Here is a 14,983-nt window from a genome sequence, read left to right on the forward strand (position 1 = left end):
CAAAAAGTGAGCTGCAAATTCACCATAAATTGGATAAATATTTAGCATTTTTGCAAGTTCTAGTTTATGCAGCTGATAAAATAAATAGCAGGTAGTGATTAACTAATTCACTAAGTGAACATCTAAATTGTGGTGGGCAATATACTAAATGCTACAAACATAAAGATGAGTAAAAACCTGTTCTCCATTATCCAAGAGCTCATATCCTACCATTGAAAGGATTGCAGAAGAGGTTCTTTTCCCCCAGATTTATTGAGATATAATCGACATATAACATTGTGTAAGTTTAAGGTATACACTGCGATGATTTGATACACTTATATATTGTAAACTGATTACCGCAATGAGGTTAGTTAACATCTTTCACTTCATATAATTACCATTTTTGTTGTTGTTGTTGTTGGTGGTGGTGGTGTTGTCATGGTGAGAACATTTGAGATCTGTCCTTCTAGCAATTTTCAATAATGCAGTTAAGTACTAACTGTAGTCACCATGCTGTACATTAGATCTCCAGAATGTAGTCATAACTAGAAGTGTGTGTCCTTTGACCCAACGTCTCCTCAGTTGCTTCACTCCGCAGCCCCTGCAACCACCAGCTACTCTCTGTTGACAAGTTTGGCTTTGTTCGATTCCACATAAGGGGCAAGGTCATACAGTGTTTGTCTTTCTTTGTCTGACCTATTTTGTCTCACACAGTGCTCTCAAGGTTCACCAATGTTGCAAATGGTAGGATTTCCTTCTTTCTTGAATGGCCGAATAATAGCCATTGCATATACATGCCACATTTTTGGGGGTAACCATTTGTCTGTTGCTGAACACTTACGTTGTTTCCATGTCTTGGCTATGGTGAATAATGCTTCAGTTGAACAGGGCAGATATCTCAGTGAGATAGTGGTTTTATTTCCTGTGGATAAATATACAGAGATGCAATTGCCAGGTCACATGGTAGATCTATTTTAATTTTGGGGGGAACCTCCATACTGTTTTCCACAGTGACTGTGTAAACTTATACTCCTGCCAATAGTGCACAATGTTCCCTTTTTTCTAGATCTTTACCAGCATTCTTCCCTTGTCTGTTTGATCATAGCCATCCTACCAGGTGTGAAGCAGTAGATCCTCATGATTTTGACTTGCATTTCTGGAATGATTAGTCCTGTTGAGCACCTTTTCCTGTACTTGTTGACTCTTTCTGTGTCTTCTTTGGAAAAATATCTACTCATGTCCTTTACCTATTTTTTCAGTTGGATTATTTGTTTTCTACTGTTATGTTGTATGAGTTCTTTATGTATTTTGGATATTAGCCCTTATCAGACATCCGATTGGCAGATGATTTCTCCCATTCCGTAGGTTACCTTTTCATTCTGTTAATTTTTTTTCCCTGCATGGAAGCTTTTTAGTTTGACGTAGCCCCACTTACTGATTTTTGCTTTTGTTACTTGTGCTCTTGGTGTTCAGTCATTGCCAAGGCCAGTGTCAAGGAGATTTTTCCCTATGTTTTCTTCCAGGAGTGTTAATGGTTGTAGATCCTAATTAAGTTATGATACCAATTTCAGCTAGTTTTGTGATTAGTGTAAAATAGGGGTCCATTTTCATTCTTTTGCATATGACTATCTGGTTTTCCCAACACCATTTATGGAAGAGACTTTCCTTTCTTCAATGACTGTTTTTGGCTCTCTGGCCAAATATTAGTTGATTGTAGATACATGGGTTTCTTTCTTTCTTTTTTCTTTCAAATTTTTTAAAGTTTATTTTTGAGAGAGACAGAGCATGAGTGGGGGAGGGGCAGAGAGCGAGGGAGACACAGAATCTGAAGCAGGCTCCAGGCTCTGAGCTGTCAGCACAGAGCCGTACTTGTGGCTCAAACTCACGAACCGTGAGATCATGACCTGAGCCGAAGTCATATGCTTAACTGACTGAGCCACCCAGGCCCCCTTGCGTGGGTGTATTTCTGAGCCCTCATCATTCTGTTAATCTATGTGTCTGTTTTTATGCCAGTGTCATACTCTTTTGATTATCATAGCTTTATAAATATAGTTTGGAATCAAGACGTGTGATGTTGCCAGTTTGTTCTTTGTCAAATGTGCTTATGTTTTTGAGGCTTTTTGAGGTCTTCTGAAGTGCTCTACGAATTTGGGAGTCTTTGCTCTATTTCACTGTAGAAAACCATTGGAATTTTAATAGGGATTGCTTTGAGTCCATTGATGGTGTGGGTATTTTAACAATATTAATCCTTCCAATCCATGAACAAGGATGTCTTTCTACATAAGGGTTTTGATGTCAGTTTGGGGCCCATGTAAAATGATTACATTGGAATAGCCATCATTGCATAGTGCTCTTCAGAAATTAATTCTCTTTTCAACCACATTAACTCATTTGATACTTTAAACACTTCTGAGAAATAACTATCATTTTTATCACTCTCACATAAGAAATAACGAATTTCAAATTGGAGCCAGGACTTTCCTTGAAGGCAGGGAAAAAGTGTTAGATGGTATCGTTGGAGTATGAAAAAAACTGAATAATAGAAAAAACTGGAATAAAATTTAAAGTATTTAGATGGGTGGGGAGTAGAAGATATGGAAATGAAGAGGAAAAAATGAAGAAAGAAAGCAAAATACAAATAGTTAAAAGATTGCCAGTAGTAAGCAAAGCCTGAGATTGGCTAAGTGCCAGAAGTGTTCATCTTTGAGGGCAGCGCATTGTACAAAGGAGCGTAAAGGAGCACCAGGGTCAAGATACTGTTCTAATATCGAGAATGACAATTGTGAGCTTAGGGAAAATATATACGTTTTGGATATGGAGAACAAAATAATACTAGCACATTTTGTATGAAAATTAAAAAAATCTGTATTCACTTTTTTTTTTATTTTTTTGTATTCACTTTAATAAATACAACTTTGTTTTCCGAAGGGCTTAACACCATGAATCAGCTTTAAATTTTATAGCAGAGGGTGTCCTCCTTCAAGGTCTCAGCATGAAATGGAAATGAAATTGAATTGTGAGTATTTGGTTCCTAAGTAAAAGGAAGTTCCTTGAGGTTTTAGGAGAAGGTGGAACGGGAGTAAGAGAAGAAATTCAAAAGACAGCTTGACAGGACGAATTAAGTCACTGGAGGTCTCGGCTTAACGTATGAAAATCCCAATGCAAAACCTGGTCTGAAAGGCAGAGTACCGAAGAGCTGGCTTTTGGCATGCGTAGAGTCAATGCCCTTTCACCAGCTGTGAATGGTTTGGCTAAGAGAGAATATGAGAAGGAAGAGAATGTCCAGGGAAAGAATTAGGGCATGGCTCCTTCCTCTACTTATTATGATCAGAAAGGCACATGGAAACATACCAGTGTTGGAAAGCCACTAAATCTGATTTGGAAACGATATTATTATATGTGTAAATCAGAGATTATGAAGTATCTGGTCTGTAACTGTATTTCATTCCCTCAATGAGATGAGGACATGGAAATTACTTGAAGATACGATGCTGTTCCACATATAGTTATGAAGGTGGTATTAGATGGATTTTTCCAGTTCAGGGCAACAGCTGGCAAGGTTGAAATAGCCTGAGAAGAAATCACAAACTCAAATATTTGAGTTAATTCTATAACAGTGCAGGTGTGAAGATGTTTGTCCTCACTTAGATCAATGCGACAAGATTCTGGAATATACCGCAGAGAAATGAAAGAAGGTCCGTGAGACTTATGTATGGGAAACCATCACACTGTGAACTTACCTACCACATCTCGCTATGGTAATTCAGCCCACATATTCCAAGTATGAAATAAAGATGTTCATACAAATCTTATTCACTTAAAAATGAAAGAACTTGACCTATTGGCTGTAGAGAATGTAAGATTACAGACAGTTAAATAGTAATACTTTTTTTTTTTTTTAGTAAAAAATGATTGGCACTGGAAAATCACAATTCGTGGCCAAAAAATACAGATTTAGAAGGTGATCGTTGGCGAATGAGGGCTGAAGCTGTCAAGAGCCTTTGGCTGTTGGAAAAGAATCCCTGTGCACAGGATGCTGGTAGACTTGTACAAATTGGAGAGTGAGGGGTGGGAGGAAGTAGAGGGTCCAGCAAAGGCTGGAAGAGACGTTCGAGGTCATGGCCTCCATCTTTTGTTCAAACAGAAAACTTCTGCTTGGACTCTTCTAGAAATAGGGAGTTTATCCCCCCACTAAGATGCCCCATTCCCATCTCCACTGGCTTGAGGTCTGCCTTTATCGAATGTCCAACCACTGACCCTGGCATTCAGGAGCCACCCCAGTTGGTGGTCCTTTTCATCCTAGTCTTTCAGGTGTGAACTGGGTGGTCATGCCCCATCTGAGTGTTCCCCGCCCCCCCCCCCCAGGTCCCTTGTTCCTGTTTCCTCTCACTGCTCCTCACCGGGCATCACTTTCACTTTCTACTTTCCTGATTCTCCTCCTCTGGTCACACTCTAATTAAGTTCCTTCCTAAAATGTGGTGCCCAGATTTAAACATGATGCTCCAAATCCATTTCACACACCAAGGAATCGAGGGAGACAGATGTTTCCTTTGTTCTGAATCCTGTTCCCGCAGCCTAGGTTTGCAAGGGATTGGCAGCCAAGTGTCCCAGTTTACTCCCGTTAATGTTAAATATGCAGCCACCCTAAAAGCCCTGGGTGTTTGCAACAAGTTCTGTTATTTATCTAGGTCTCCTTCATTTTGGGATCTGGAGTCAATTCTTTGAAACTTAAGGTGTGCAATTGAAGTCTACTTTATTAAATTACATTTTTAATTCACCAGCAAACGAATCAGCAGAGAATTTGAATGAGGCAGAAAGCGAGCACAGTGTCAGGCCACAGACACCAGGAACATTTCTGGGAATACGTGGCAAAAATATGTTTACCAGTTTTATGATGTATGTTATATAAAATTTATATAACATGTGATAATTTCTTTGGCTTATTTACTCTAGTTTCTTTAATGTCTCTTTTGCTTCCTTTCCTATAACATGCATGAAATTAACGTTCTGTCCTTGAAAGGGACCCACGGGTGCGTCTCTTTTTCTTTGCTGCTCTTTCCCAAACAGTGACAGAGCTCAAGAGGCAGACTTGTGGCTGTACCCGTTACCAGCTGCATAAGTAGGGTGAATTTGAAATTATTTTCTTACCTTCGTTTCTTTACTTTTAAAATGGGCACACTTGTGAGGATGCTGCGATAATCACACAAGATACCTTACATGAAGTGTTAGACAAATTGCCACAAACAGAAAGGCATCAAATAATAAAATAATGGCTATTTTATTGGACTACCCCTGAATCTGGAATTTTTAAAAATATTTCGGCACTTCTATCAAAACCCATTTCAAGCATTTTTCAAGTATGCATTCACATTAAAAACTTTTTGAAAATGCTTATTCATTTATTTTTGAGAGAGAGAGAGAGAGAGTGCGAGTGGGGGAGGGACAGAGAGAGAGAGAGAGAGAGACACAGAATCTGAAGCAGGCTCCGAGCTGTCAGCACAGAGCCCAATGTGCGGCTCGAACCCACGAACCATGAGATCATGACCTGAGCTGAAGTGAGACGCTCAGCCGACAGAGCCACCCAGGCGCCCCTGCATTCACATTTTTGATTGTTCTGAAATCTATGATGTCCTAGGGAGACTGTTTCCCACTCAGCTTTGTATCCCTGAGATCTGCCATGGCTCCTGTGGTGCACAGAAGGTCTGCAGAAAACGCTCCTGAAATTCAGGTGATAAATGGCTTAATAAATGAAGATGTGATAGAGTCTAAGAGCTCATGAGTCACACTTGACTCTGGCTTGGTGATAGCGCCTATCAGGATATAACGTTGGTGTAAGCCTGCGACCTGTTCCTTGGGTGTTGACGGCTGTGTTACTGTTATGCCTAGAAGCATAGCGTGTGCCAGAACCGTTTACGTGCACTTTCTCATTTAATCCTCGCTACGGCCCTGTGACACAGATTTGATCACCAGCACCCTCTTACAGATGAGGAAGCTGAGGAAAGAGGGGATGAGGCTCTTACGGAGGCTCGCGCCCAGCTGGGGCGGGATGGAGACAGAACTAGAACCCAGCCTGTCTGGCTCCGGAGCCGAGATAACTCATCAGTGCCCTCTGTTGCCTCTCACCCCGCTGAGTTGCCCAAGCTCAGTGTTTCCACTGATAATAACGATTTAAAAAAAGACTTGACCCCAGATTTAGGTCAATTTGTACATTTGTTTTGTTCTCTCCTGACTGCTTTTGGAAGCTGCAGCTGATGGGCCACGGCACTTCCCTCTTCCCTCTGGCTGCCGAGCCCAGCAAGTTGTGCATGTGGGAAAACAAGGTCAGCTGGCACTTTAGGACAGTTTTACTGTGTCAGTGTTACTAAGATATCGCCACCGAGCTGTTCCAGGCCACGTGCATCACAGCCAGCCTGCTCGGTCGTTTCCTAACTAAGCTGAGATACTCTGAGCCTCCCTAAACCGTGGTTCCCTTGTCTTTGAAATGGTGGACCCACTTTCTCATACTGTTATGAAGCGTAAGTGAAATCACACGTGAGAGCCCATGAAATGTTGGCTAGTTTAGGGTAAAGCTTGTTTTTCTCACCCAAATGACACCGATAACCCAGTGGGAGACCGAAGAACTCACATCAATAACTACAGTATGATGTGGTCTCTGAGATATATTGTACTAGACATATGCAGAATATGGAGCTATTAGGGAGGAAAGATCCCTTCTCATTCTGAAAAGAGAGAGGAAGGTCCATAAAAATTGGGATTTCTGCCCGGTCCTTGAAGAAAATTTTGCTCGTTCAGACCGTGGGTAATTTCACAGTGATGTGTTCGCCTAGATGGCACAGGTGCAGAGGCATGATTGTTTTCCCAAGAATCCCTTCCCCAGTTGCCCAGCATAGACCCTTGCACACACTAGGAATTCAATAAATATCTGTTGGGTGACTTAGTAAACGATAGAAAATGTAACACCCAAAGTGATATACTGTGTTAGGTCAGAGGTATTTTTAACTCCAACTTACTGATGAAAAATTTAGACCGGGAGAGGTTGTAGTTTGTCCAAAACAGTTCACCTCATCAGGAAAAGTGAACTGAATATAACATTTCTGGAAAATCTGTGACTGCATTTTTTTAAAGGGTTTTGCCCTCCGAATTTGGAAAGAAATGCCAGAATAGAATCGTGTACAAAATTGCTTTGGAATACAGTAGTGATTTCTTACAGTGTTCATTTTCCTAGCTGATTTAAAAGTCAGATGAGAGTTTTGAATTGAAATGAATTGAATTGAATTGAATTGAATTGAATTGAATCTGTTGACAGCTCCCTGTAGGACCTACCAGTAGGATTTGCAAACCATTTGCAAAATGTAGGGCATGACATACAAATTTGGGGATCTGCAGCAACACGTGTGCACATGGAGACAAATACGCACATTGAAATTGACCCAGAATTACTGCTACCGCAACGAGCCTTCTTCAGTGCATTGGAAATGTCAAGAGAGATGACTGAAATAAGTGTTGCTCTTTTCGAATTCATTAGGGGGTAAATAAATATTCTAGCTCAGTATCTGTAGCATAGTAGACACTCAATTAATGGTTGATGAATAGAAACATAACAGGCTGACTTAAGTAATTAATTGAATGATGAACTCTTAAAAATACTCGAAGTTTATCATTTAAGGGGAAAAAATGGTCTTTAGCAAGATTAAAAATATAAAGTGACCTTTACAACCTAGTTGATCTTAAACTCATACCAAATAGTGATATGTATTGTTATTTTTCAGTGATAAGGAAATCAAAACTTAAAACACAGACATGTTTTTATTAAGTATAAGAGAAAATTTTTGTAGGACAATTTTTTGTTTTGTTTTGTTTTAGAGAATTTATGGGGGAAATGGAGACAGATGATTAGAACAAGAACAAAATATCAATCCCCTGAGATTATTTTCTAAAATTCTTTTTTTGTTCACCCCATGGCAAAGTAATCACAAGATTATTCTATTACTAGCTTCCAAGAATTGACATATAGTAGCTGCAAACGAAAATAGCAGTCTGTATGCAACATTATTTTTAACCTCGCTTATTCCGTGAGTATGATTTATAGTCCCGACCAGTGATTTATCATATATATCAAGATAGGTTCGCATATTCTAGGGCTGTTTTTGTTTTCACCTCATGTTTCTGATAAGAGAATTGAAAACAATCCATCAAGGTAGAATATGAGCAGGCTGGAATGTGTCGAAGATCTGAATACAACACGTATCACAAGTCAATAGCTTCGGTAGACGCCTAGCCAATATGTTGTTGACCTTAATTAAGAACTAGCACGTTCACTTTATCCTTTGATGAAATTGAGCTCAGTAAGAACTGAATTATTCATCCTAAATTACTTGTGCTTAGCAAAGTACATTCTAGATACTCATTTAATGTTCATTAAATAAAGCAAATATAAGATGTAAGAAATCTCTTTTTAATGTAATAGGTACTAAAGGTCTATCCTGAAATTTTCCGTTCCATAAAACCTAAACATTAATTTTTAACTGGGGACCATCACAAATGGTAGAGATTTTGCATATAATTTTTGAATACCACATTTTAAAAAGTGTGTTCCTTAGAACCCTGCTTTCAGAGGTTGTTAACAAATGTTTCTCTTACCTAGGACCTGAGCTAATAGGCAAAACCATGACCCGAGAAGAGATCCGATTACTGTGTTTTCCACAGTCATTTCACCACAGAATTTCTCTCTTCATTCAGTATGTTTTACGAAAGGCTGTTGTAAATGATACCGCACATTTCAGATTAATTTATCCTTTGCCGATATATTTCCTACTTTGTTAATAAGAGATTTTTTTTCACATAATATTTCATATAACTCCTCAAATGCCTCACTGAGGCATAATATAGATAGATAGATAGATAGATAGATAGATAGATAATGATGGCTTCCAATCTATTTGATAGCCATTAAATGTTACACTGTATTAATTATGATCATAATATGTAGGCCTAAAAAGTCTATTTATATGTTCAGTTGCAAAACACTTTAAAAATCAAAATTCAAATACTTACACTAATAAAAAGTTTATATTAAAATATAATCTCAAACCAATCTAGGAATTTGGGATTTGGAAACATCCAAAAAGTAAAGTTAAAGGTTGTATTAGTTTTATACTTTGGTTAGATTTTTTGAGCTTTAATCACTAACATAATACAAATCTAAACTGCAAGGTAAAATATTCTATGTATTATAAGTACATTTTGAAATGAAATGGTTTTATGCCCCTTTGGGGAAAAAGAAATGCATGTCCAGTGATTTTATTTAAGGTGTTAAATGCAAACTCCCTTCTTCCTCAGAAGGAAGAAGATAAATGACTACAAGGACGCTAAAAGGTCAAGGAAAATTTAGGCCAAAACCAAGAATGCAACAAAAGAATCGCCAGAAGCAAAGTAGACACAGTGAAAAGGAAATTCTTTAAAAAGGGAAGAAAAAAAATGACGGTTTAGGTCGTTCAAGATTTAACTGACTACTCAAAGTCAGAGAGAACAGAACCTTCTGACAAGCTTTTGCAATGGTCCTATTGAGATTTCACCCCAGCCATTAACATATCTTCCTAATTAGACTAGACAACTCTCAGACAGGCTACTGGTAAACCCTGAACTTCTGAGAAAAATATTTGGATAATGGCTTGAAAGCAATTAGAAAGATCATTGGATAAAAGAGTCTGTATTATTTACCTATGAAACCATGGTGCTTTGAGGTCTGTTTTAGAAGTTAAAGCCCAGTTATGGATAATTATGAAAAGTATCTTTCAAGCTCTTCTCGATTAGTGAACTAGAGTCACTATCCTGTATATCTGTGAATAATTTGCTAGGCATAATGTCAGGTAACTATTTGACCTTTACAACTTTAGGCATACACAGCTGTACCACATATACAGTTGACCTTGGCCCTCATTGATACTTACAATGCAAGACTCCACGGGTCCTGAGACCTCACACAATGGCCTCTGAATTTTAGGTGGCTCTCAACAACAGAGATAATCAAGAGAATGTCTTAGGTAACTCTGGCTGCTGTTGGAGACTATCATAATTCTAGGGCAAACTAAAGTAGATTTTGAAGTTTAGATATTTGGAGGATCTATGCTGATGGATTTTCAAAATAGCGACTATAGCCAACTGCAGGAACAGGACATGGCTGGGTCCGTGTGCAGCCTTTGATCGCAGGGGGACTAGCTGGTTCAGTTAAGGCTAATGGAACAGTTCTTCATGTATTTTTAAAACTTATTTTGAGAGAGAGAAAGAGAGTGAGAGGAGAGGAGGGCAGAGAGAGGGAGACAGAGAATCCCAAGCAGGCTCTGCGCTGTCAGTGTGGGGCCTGATGTGGGGCTCAAACCCACGAACTGTGGGATCATGACCTGAGTGGAAACCAAGAGTCAGATGCTTAACCGGCTGAGCCACCCAGGCATCCCTGTCCAATCCTATTCTTAATAAATGTTTTCTGGAGGTCTCAATTAGTAGAAAAAAGTAAGTCCCAATGATTTTGTTCATATCCTAAGTGTTCTTGAAATTACTATGTTAATATTATTTATTGTGCCTCTTCGTGTTGGGGAAGTTTCATAGAAGATCCCTCATCCTGTGAAGGACTTCCGTTTATAGATAGGTGTTTATTTTCACTTTGCAGAAGAAAAGCCTAGAATCGGAGTGGTAAAATAACTTGCCACAGGTGTACAATATACATCCTGTCAGAGCCATAATTTTAGAAATAAACTATTATCCATTTATTGAGTGCTTACTATAGGCCAGATGCTACTGTTCAAAGCACTGTAGATGCAACATCTGATTTTATTTTGAAACGAATCCCAGAAGGCAGTTTTCATGGACGTCATTTTCAGTTATGGAAACCGAGCCTGAAATAGGTGCAATGACTTGGTCAAGGACACAGGACTCAAGTGACAGAGCTGAGACTTGCATTGAGGCCAGTCTCCCTCCCAGTGTCTCCTGCTCTCTCTGTAGGTCCTGAGAAGTGCCTAGTCATGATTCCTGGGAACTCTTGCTTTCTCTGTGTCTCTTTCCTTTGTAAGTGCCTCCCTACTCTTTAGGAGGAGCTCTTCTTACATAGAAACATGAAAAGAGAAAAACACTTTGTAATGATTAGGAATGCCTTAAGGTATATTTTAGAGCAGGGTATGCTGACATGAATACACGGAGAAAATGTCTATTGTAAATGGCATTGTGAGGATGTGCATACACACACACACACACACACACAGCCCTCAAACAACTGGGGATAAGGGGTACCAACCCTCCACATAGTTGAAAATTTGCATATAACATATACCTCCCTATAAACTTAACCATTAACAGCCTTCTGTTGACTGCTGGTCTTACTGATAACATAAACAGTTGATTAACACATATTTTGTATGCTATATGTAGTATATACTGTATTCTTACAATGAATATGATAGAGAAAACAAAGGGTCATTGAGAAATCATAAGGAAGAGAAAGTACATTTACAGACCTGTACTGTAAAAAATCTGCACGTAAGTGGACCCCGTGTTGTTCAGTGGCCAACTACACACATGTATAGAGCAGCATCCGTGTAACTCTTGCATTGTTACAAGAGAGCATGTGAGACAGTGGATAACATTCTCCCTAACTTGAAAGTACTCATGTCCACGCTGACTTCTCAGGAGCAATGCTCTTGTCCCCTAATTGATACATGGATATGTGCCCATAGAGTATTCTGATATGGACCATGAAACTAAATCTTACAAACCACTGTAGAGCATTTTAGGACACTAGAATAGCATTTGGTAACCACTTCTTGCTGCCCAGAACACTAACGCAGTCCCGTTCGAACGTTGCACAGGGAGAGGGAATCCTTGTCCTTGAAATCGTTCATCTTGCCTTGGAGGCAGGGAACAGGCAGTGACAAACCATGTCTGCATCTAGTCACAAAGCACAGTGTGACTTTAACTTAGGAGGAACTACCATAGAAGGAAGGTCATGTGGTGTGGATCTCCATGTTGTTATGTTTTTCTCTGTTTCTGTGCCCATGGGACATTTATTTTTTTTTCTATGTCAGGGAAGCACATGGTGAGGGGAGTAAGGTACCTCTGTATCATTTTCTGCACCCTAATCTCTCTTTATAGCTCCCCGTTTCTTGTTGCATTTTCCCTCTGGCTCTCTGATGCTTTTTTCCCCACAGCCTCAATTTCTTCTGTTTTTTGAATTTTCTTTTAATGTTTATTTATTTTTGAGAGAGAGAGACAGAGCACGAGCGAGGGTGGGCCAGAGAGAGAGGGAAACACAGAATCCGAAGCAGGCTTCAGGCTTTGAGCTGTTGTCAGCACAGAGCGCGATGCGGGGCCCGAAGTCATGAACCATGAGATCATGACCTGAGCAAAGTTGGACGCTTAATCGACTGAGCCCCCCCAGGCTCTCGTGTCCCCCCAAACCTCAATTTCTAATTCTTTCTGTTATCAGTTGCCTGCTTCCCTTAGCCATAGTATAAAATAAAATTATAAAAAAATAACTCTGAGTCAGTTTGGGCTCTTTCTGTGATATGACAGTCAGTAAAAATTAATTTGCTTTTATTTCTATAGCTTTTAGTTGATTCCTTTTAAGGATCAGATGCTCATTAAAACAAAGAGTGGAGCAGAAGTCCACATTTTGTGCCTCTCTGTGACTGTTTTGAACTGAATACGTGAAATCAATATATGACAATCAGCAGTTTAGAAGTTGGGCTACATCAGTTTATTTTAATGGAATTTTTTTACACTTTAAATGAAATCGGTGCTGTTTGAATGTTGCTCTAACATGAAGCATCAATATGTTTGTAATAAGAGGTTTTCCTTATGTTTTACATATGCGGATATAAAGCTTCTCATAGGCTGATCGCAGTTCTGAAATATTCTGCTTGACACTTAATCCATCTGTTTACGTCTGTATTGATTATACATATCATTAACCCAGCCAATCCGTGAGATGGTTGATTGATTGCAGATTTCAGTATGTATTTCTCCTGTCATTGTTAGTGCTAATAGGTCTGCATTTCCATCTGGTTTGTAGTAAAATTCCCCTTGAAAGAAAATGGATTTTTAGTGACCTAATCATACATTTTCTTTATGTCTGGTTTCATTTGATTTGAAAAGATCATGTTTGGGTAAGCACATTGTTCTTCACAACATATCCTTTTGTCCAGCAGCATTTGGAATTGCTAAGCCATTGTTTGTGTTACTGTGGTGTCTAATGTGAAAGGTGTCTATTTCATTTGCTTGATTGCTAGGGAGGACACGGGTTCATCTTATTAACACTGCCCTCGGTGAGGTTGACTAAGGTTCTCAGGGGGCCATCAGCCACAGTCCCCTCCTGGAAGAAAGGGGTGCAACTGCAGAAAAGCTCACCTTAGCTGCACCTGTATGTACAATGGCATCCACTTTGTAACTCAACGTGAAGGATAATCCTCGAACGTAACCACTGGTAGCCTCTGGTGGCACTATTATGGTTGGTCTTTCTCTTCCTTATGTTTTGTATTTTTACAGTGAACAAAGAAAAAAATAGCTAAAATATAGCTATTTTTAAAAGGAGGCTAATGTGACCTAGATAAAGAGGAATTTAAAACAGCTAGTTGATTAGACCCTAAAGGATGTGATTTGTCACCGACATAATATGTTCCTCAAATATTTATAAAGGTTTAATAATAGGTACTCTCTAAATATTTCATTCCTTCACCCCCCCCCAAATCTAGGTAATATTTATTAGTTGAAATATTTATTAATTTAGTAGGCTTAAATAAATGAAGGTGGTATTTCAGGACTATTCAGTGAGACCAGGTTTTATAAATGATGGGAGCAAGGTATCTATTTTCATTTATTATGAATGTGAATAGTCAGGAATTCTATTTACTACATGGTCTCATGAGAGGCCATTCAATTTCATTTTTAAATCTGTCCTCATTTGCAAACCAATTCTCATTTTTTAAATCTGTGCTTAAAGAGCGTAACCATTTGTAACCATTCTGCCATTATAGGCAGAAACATATACATTTGGACGCATACGCATATAATTGGAACTAAATAGGTAAATATTACGTAAGTGGGCTTGCAAGCCTGTGGGCTAAGCTGTAATAACTAATCAAGACAAGATGGCACTTCAGTATGCCATCACTTACATAAGCAAGCTGTAGGGTGCCATCCACATCAACCAGATATTCCCCTTGGAATTTTGTGGTTAGATAAATATTTTAGGGAGAGGTTTAGGAACCCCGTTGGACTGTGTTTATTCAGAACACACTCTGATGATACCCAGCGCTTTGGAAATGGGTGTTTGGGGCCTGTTGAGCATTTGCCGTGCAGCAGAAGTCCATAAATTGCGATGAACACAGCAAAGCTGGGAAATGAAGGAAGTTGTGAGATGTCACTATCCTTCTGCTGAGCTGCTTGCCCGTGTGGTGGTGGTGGTGGTGGTGGTGGTGGTGGTGGGGGTGTCTGGTGCACCAATCCCAGCGGCATATTTCCTTTCCATTTGGTGGTAAATCTCATTCAGTGAAGCATCAGATATGTGTCTGGTACAGGAGGAACTCTTGCTTTAGACAGCACTTATTAAGGACACAGTAGTTTGCACTGACTTGAAAAGCAGAGACTGGATGCCTTCCAAGTTGTGAGATAAATCCCTCTATAATCTGTATTGGTTCTTTCAGCCCAATGGCTGGGAAATTACAGATCAAATAGAGCTCTTCAAAGGGTTTGACTTGATATCATATAGTTGACCTTAGCTCAGAGAATATTTTGCTAGAAACATTGTAGATTCCCCTAAAATATGTCTCCGTCCATTCCTGGCGATTTTGCACCGTTTCCACTGATTTTACTGATCTTGGTCATCTGATGAAAATATTTGTGAAAGAAGAGACTTCTCAGTATTAGCTGTTATGCTTTGCCTGTTGGACAACACAAGATGGCCATTTTGACATCGTCACAGTAATTTTTAGGTGCTGGCTTGAAGAAGTCAAAT

At 39.3% G+C, this 14,983-nt stretch overlaps 1 protein-coding gene across 2 annotated transcripts in view; it reads left to right on the forward strand.

Moving 5' to 3' along the window:
* NALF1 (NALCN channel auxiliary factor 1) overlaps positions 1–14,983 on the forward strand; it is a 631,265-nt gene that overhangs the window by 72,609 nt on the left and 543,673 nt on the right. The window lies entirely within an intron of this gene.

This window comes from Neofelis nebulosa, chromosome 1 (assembly GCF_028018385.1).
Source record: "Neofelis nebulosa isolate mNeoNeb1 chromosome 1, mNeoNeb1.pri, whole genome shotgun sequence".
Classification (NCBI taxonomy): domain Eukaryota; kingdom Metazoa; phylum Chordata; class Mammalia; order Carnivora; family Felidae; genus Neofelis; species Neofelis nebulosa.